Raw genomic sequence first — 7,072 nt, 5'->3', positions numbered from 1 at the left:
CCATCGCCTTCATCGTCCTGGCAGACAGTTGGAACTTGGCGTAAATGACATTCAAATGGTGCAGCTGTGATCAACACGGGGCACAAGGTAAAAGAGCCAAACACATCAGTGAAGATTCACCATTTCACCGGTTCAAGTTGTAAAAAGTTGGCAATGATTCACTCAAAACTGACACTGGTCACAAAAAGGTCAAAGTTCATATCAATTTCAAGTCAATTTTAACATTGACTTACGATGGAAATTAGCTTTTTCCATTTCCTGACTACAGGTTGAAATGTCTTTTTGAATTTTATTGTTAAATAGGAAATTCTTTTAGATTTGGTTTTATTAGAGTGTTGAATTATAAAAAGGGAACATATTATCAAAAGTATTGCATAAAATCCAAACACTGAGATAAACTCTTTCAGTTCATTGAGATTATACAGGGAGTAAAAACAGATTGAAAACAACATTAACAATAATAAAAAAAGCTCCAGGATTTGAACATGACGTTTCCCTGTGTCATTATTACAAACATACAGCCTGCTTTAAAGTAAAACCATTTATATTGAAAATAATAAAAACACTAAAACATCCCTTTCATCCCCTCATTCTCACATTTGCATCAAACAATAAGAGGAGCTCGGATCGTTCCCTGAGGAACCCCAGCGTGACATTTCACAAACTCCAGCTATTCTTTTACAAAGGGACTATAAAGGGTTCTTTAAGGAACCCAGTAGGATCATGTTATTTAAAGAGACACGTCTCTCTGGGCTCCCAGTGAAAATAAATTTTTACTGCAGAGTCGAATCCCTTCTTTTGCTCATTTTGCTTGTTCACAGCCTGAACTTTAATCAAAGAGGCTGAACTGAAACAAAATGGTTTTCTTTCCACGTGGGAACCACAACCACTTGAAAATGTCCAACAATAAAACAGAAGTCTCAGGAGTCGTGATGTGCTCTGTGATATGTACACATGAACGGCCTCTGAATGCGTCTCAGTAAATGATCCAATGTTTGACGTGTAACAGCTACAGGCTCTTTTCTTTGAACGTCCTCCTTTTTAAACAATGTTTGAAGAGAAATGAATCTGATTGAAATTATTTTATAAGTCACAAAATAAAATAAGTACTTCACAACCAGAAATCACAAGTTAAAAAAAAAAAAAAAAAAAAAAAAATCAAATAAATAGAAATTGAAGATAATTTCTGGTAATTATCAGATACTAAAAAAACATCTTGTTGTGCGTGATTATCGTATTTATGGGGTGAACGTCCTGTAATTCTGGGAAGGGTTATTTACAAGATTTTTCTGTACTTCTTTACTGTATCACATCATAATGACTCCGTTTCTAAATTCTGAAAGAAAATCATTTTAGAAAACTAACGATATGTTTTATGTAATCCTGAAGATAAGACTTGGTGTTTCATAAATATAAGATATCTCATAATTTCAGATTTTTCACAAAATGAGGAGCAGTTCTCTTGTAATTTGGTTGGAACAATTAATGGAAATATAATCAAAATTGCAATATGTCCAAGTGCAAATATCCAAATCACAGGAGCTGTGATTTTTCTGATGAAGGTAAAATGTGTCACATTGTTGTGCGTTCTTAGCATTAGCATTGATAGCACCATCAGTGTTGTGGTGCTACAGAGGCGCTCTGGCCTACAAATCATTCTCCAGACGTAGAGGAACATGACCAACAAAAATCACATCATTTTTATATTTTCAGTGAAATGGAAAAAACGAAAAAACAACCAAAAAAATTATGTTTTTTGCTTATATTTTAGCCTTACTTGCAATAATGAGGTGCTACATTTTAATTAAGAAAAAACATCTTTTGTCTGCGTCTCATATTTATAATAATATGATATTAATGTAATTAATATAATAACAAGAAAAAAAATCGTCTCATTTTGAAAAAACTCAAAATTACAAGAACTCTGATCATTAAAAAATGTTAAGAGCTTGTTATGGAGATCATTTGACAAACATATAATATTTATAATATTTGAACTTCAGGAAATCAAACTTGTCCTGCCAACAACACAAAGAAAAATAAACTGTCTCCACACTTTAATTATCTTCACTTCATAAAATCTAATTTCCCTTCGCGTTTTCAACCAGATACATTTCTCTCTTTTATGGCTTTGTAAACAAGGACAGGAGGAGCAATGATTGGTTAATAGGTCACATGATGCTGTTGCTGTCAGAGGAAAACCTCACCATTTCCTCTGTCTCTAATCTTCACCTTTCTACTCTATTTTCTTCTTTCATGTTTTAGTTCAGTAAACAATTAAAGTTAATATTGGAGATACAAGGTTTTCCTCTGGCAGCAGCAGCTGTATGTATTTTATCATCACAGTGCAGAGAAGCAGCTGCTATCCAGTAAAAACCACATAACTGTATGTCGGACCAAAGCATCAAACATCAGGACACATCTGGAACTGGTTGATAATTCTTTTCTCATATGAAAGCTGTTGTGTGTATTTTATGTTGCTTGTGTTTTTTTCTTTCTATTCTTTTAATATTATATTTTCTTTTTAACTTTGGTTATAGCTCCATGTTTGAGCTCATCATTAGTCTTTAGTTCTTTTACCAAGTGCCATGCAAAACCTATTTATCATTACTGTGTGATATTATTTTTGGAAAGTTGCCAATCAAAATAAACAAACAATGTTTGACAAAAACTTTGAAACACCTACAATAGTTATTTCAAACAGGTAATACACCGCATTACAAAACTGAGATTAATTATTAGGATTCATAAAACAAAAATACTGACGGTGAGTCAAAACTTAAAATGACCAAGTAAGTAAATTAAAATAAGAGTGGAATCTGATCATTTTGACCATGTGTATTTTTATTTTTATGATTCCTAATTTTTGTCTTTTGTCTTGGCATAAAAAAGCTTCCATATATCAGGGCGTCTTTAAGCCTGGTGAACATTAAGGTGAAAACAGTTAAAACATATTTTTGTTCAACCTGAGAAGATGTGTGTTTTCAGTCATGTGGTTCTTACGCAACAGCTTCAGGCTCCATTTTAAAAATCTGAGACGCATTCAAAGTGAAAAAATAAAATAAACATGTTACTGTAGTCAAATATCAACGCTGTACATCTGCTGAGGTAATGAGGTCTGTGTGGAAAGAGGAAAAACAATAAAACACTTGAAATGTTTCACAAAGAAAAATGAGGTATCTGAACCCGCGTGGAGGCTGAAAGTGCAACGATGAGATCAGACGAAGATGCTCGGGGTTTGCAGAAAAGCGGTTGGGTAATTCAGATATTAGCAAAGCTGCAAAGCTTCAGTTACTTAAGCAGTGTTCAGAGGCAGAGACAGGAAATTAAACAGTAAAGTATTAATTATATTTTCAAATTAAAGTACGATTTTACCCGAGACTAGCTGGGTTCAGGATCCACCAAAATCAAACGCACCTTAAGGTTTTAATTTTCGATGGTGGTCTGATTGTTTTTTTTGCGAATGAACGTTCACCAGCAGCTGTGAACAGGCTCTTTTCAACAGTTCTTCAGCAGATCAAACTCGGCCGCTCGGCAGAGTTCAAGCTTCATATTGCTTCAAATGTTTGTTCGAACGAGTTAAAAACAGAATCACTAGAAAAAGTCTCAGTTTGCAACATTTACAAAGCTTAAAAAAATGTTGGAAACAGCTGATTGTTCGTGCTGAAGCATCACAGAGCAGAAAAAACATCAATACATGAAGATTACCAGGATAAATCACTGATAGATTCATATTCATATCCGTCATCCCTCCACGTCTTCCTGCTGTATGAATGGTACAAAGACAGTGTTGAAACAAACAGAGGAAAGTGTAGGAATGATTCAAATAAAACTGTCACCAGAGAAGTGTGAGTCTGAACAGAGTCTGAACAGAGTCTGAACGCAGTCTGAACGCAGTCTGAACAGTCTGAACGCAGTCTGAACGCAGTCTGAACGCAGTCTGAACAGAGTCTGAACAGAGTCTGAACAGACTCTGAACAGACTCTGAACAGACTCTGTTCAGAGTCTGAACAGAGTCTGAACAGAGTCTGAACAGAGTCTGAACGCAGTCTGAACGCAGTCTGAACAGAGTCTGAACAGAGTCTGAACGCAGTCTGAACGCAGTCTGAACGCAGTCTGAACAGAGTCTGAACAGAGTCTGAACGCAGTCTGAACGCAGTCTGAACGCAGTCTGAACAGAGTCTGAACACAGTCTGAACACAGTCTGAACAGACTCTGAACGCAGTCTGAACGCAGTCTGAACAGAGTCTGAACAGAGTCTGAACGCAGTCTGAACGCAGTCTGAACAGAGTCTGAACGCAGTCTGAACGCAGTCTGAACGCAGTCTGAACAGAGTCTGAACAGAGTCTGAACACAGTCTGAACAGAGTCTGAACAGAGTCTGAACAGAGTCTGAACAGAGTCTGAACGCAGTCTGAACGCAGTCTGAACGCAGTCTGAACGCAGTCTGAACAGAGTCTGAACAGAGTCTGAACAGAGTCTGAACAGAGTCTGAACGCAGTCTGAACAGTCTGAACGCAGTCTGAACAGAGTCTGAACGCAGTCTGAACAGAGTCTGAACGCAGTCTGAACAGAGTCTGAACAGAGTCTGAACAGAGTCTGAACGCAGTCTGAACAGAGTCTGAACACAGTCTGAACAGAGTCTGAACAGAGTCTGAACGCAGTCTGAACGCAGTCTGAACAGAGTCTGAACGCAGTCTGAACAGAGTCTGAACAGAGTCTGAACGCAGTCTGAACGCAGTCTGAACGCAGTCTGAACGCAGTCTGAACAGAGTCTGAACACAGTCTGAACACAGTCTGAACAGACTCTGAACGCAGTCTGAACGCAGTCTGAACAGAGTCTGAACAGAGTCTGAACGCAGTCTGAACGCAGTCTGAACAGAGTCTGAATGCAGTCTGAACGCAGTCTGAACGCAGTCTGAACAGAGTCTGAACAGAGTCTGAACAGAGTCTGAACAGAGTCTGAACGCAGTCTGAACAGTCTGAACGCAGTCTGAACAGAGTCTGAACGCAGTCTGAACAGAGTCTGAACGCAGTCTGAACAGAGTCTGAACAGAGTCTGAACAGAGTCTGAACGCAGTCTGAACAGAGTCTGAACAGAGTCTGAACGCAGTCTGAACAGAGTCTGAACGCAGTCTGAACAGAGTCTGAACAGAGTCTGAACAGAGTCTGAACGCAGTCTGAACAGAGTCTGAACAGAGTCTGAACAGAGTCTGAACAGAGTCTGAACGCAATCTGAACGCAGTCTGAACGCAGTCTGAACAGAGTCTGAACAGAGTCTGAACAGAGTCTGAACAGAGTCTGAACAGAGTCTGAACAGAGTCTGAACGCAGTCTGAACACAGTCATCTCACTATAGACGATGTGATTATGTATCATATTGTGTTTTTGACATTTTTTAATTGATGAAGAGACTGTTTCCTATAAAAGCCACGATTAGCTTCATGTTTTTTCCAATGGAGTTGATGCAGTGAAGGTGTTTTCCTGTAGAACTTATTGATCTGACGGCTCTAATTATTATTCTGTAACAGACCAGAATATGAAAGTCACATGGTCTGACAAACTCTTTTCATAAACAATAAAAAACTCCCAAAATGGCCACAACATCTGAACGTTTTCAGTCTAGTTTATAACTTTAAATGAAGCTGCTTGGTTAAGATAAAAAACATTCAACACCAATAATCAACTTTTTGAATTTGTAGTTTTGAGCAGCAAGATCCAAAACCTTTAGATTTATAATCAGATGTTAAAATTTCACGTGTCAAGGTTTCTGAACGCTGCTCCATCTAATTACACTAACTGATGTTAAATTTCTGATTCTGCTAGAAAACATTACATGATTATCATTTAGTTGGTATTAATTGTTGTACTTGTTCATGTTAATTGTTAATCTAAAAATATTAAATATTATTTGGTTCCAGTTTCTACAAGGTGATGATGATAAAACGAGTCCCTCCCATCTTTGGACAGAGTTCATAAATCATCTGAAGGCATCAGGACTTTGGGACATAAACACAAATACATGTACATTTGCTTTCTTTTATCTCTCAGAGATTTATGATATAAAGACCAGACAAAAAGTCAGGGATTATGAAAATAAAATGAAGAATTTTAAGTCTAAATTAGTCGTTCAGTGCTTTTAGTTTTGTTGTCACTAGATCTCCTTTTTCTTTCAGGTGAAAAGTGCTTCAATAAAAATAAAGAAAACCAAACAATCTTTAGTTTCAGTCCGAGAAACATTGAAGAAATTATAAAAGTGAAAAAAGCATCTGTGGTCATGTTTGTCTGTCGTCTGTGTCGTATCTTTATCACCATGATGAACCGCTGCAATGAATCACAGTCTGAAGAGTCAGAGTCAGTTTGAAACTAAATATGGATTTTCATCAGTATTTTGAACGTTTTGTAATTTCACATGAAGATCTGGGCAAGTTTGGAATTTACTGGCAGGAAAAGAAAACAGTGAGATTTAAGATTCATAATCTTGATTTAGTAAATGTAAATTTTAATTCATCATTTTTACTTTTTCCAAATCCTGTGTAAATTTTGACTCATTTTGCATAATACTGATTTAGTGAGCAAAAACTCAGTAAATCAAAATCTTCATTTAATATTTTATCTTTTTTTTGTTCTCACTCATTTCACTTCTTTCCTTTCTGCCACAAACAATCTTCCATACAGATCAGATCAATCAAATCAATTAGTTCGTCAAGAGGTATTTGTGTGTTAAAATGAGGTTAATGAACCGAACCAAAAGACGCAGGAGGGATGAAGGAAGGAAGGGAGGGAGGGAGGATTTAAGCTTAAAAAACCTTCCTGTTGCTCTTTTCTCGTTTTCTCATCAGTTTTGTCTTAAAAGTAAAAACTGTACAACAAACAAAAAGGATACAAACTGCTGAGATTCACATTCAACGAGTCCAAACAAAAGATGCCACTGATGCACATGATGAACTTTATCTTCCTGTGTTTGTTTTCCTGTACAGGTAGTGACACGAGAAATCCTCAAAGATCATCTAAAAATGTAAAATGTGACGACAAAAATGCACTTGACAAGAATCCAAAATCGTTAAAAAAAAG

This window comes from Seriola aureovittata, chromosome 17 (genome assembly GCF_021018895.1).
Source record: "Seriola aureovittata isolate HTS-2021-v1 ecotype China chromosome 17, ASM2101889v1, whole genome shotgun sequence".
In the NCBI taxonomy this organism is placed as follows: Eukaryota; Metazoa; Chordata; class Actinopteri; order Carangiformes; family Carangidae; genus Seriola; species Seriola aureovittata.
The sequence above is the reverse complement of the archived record's forward strand: the minus strand, read 5'-3'. Positions refer to the sequence as shown.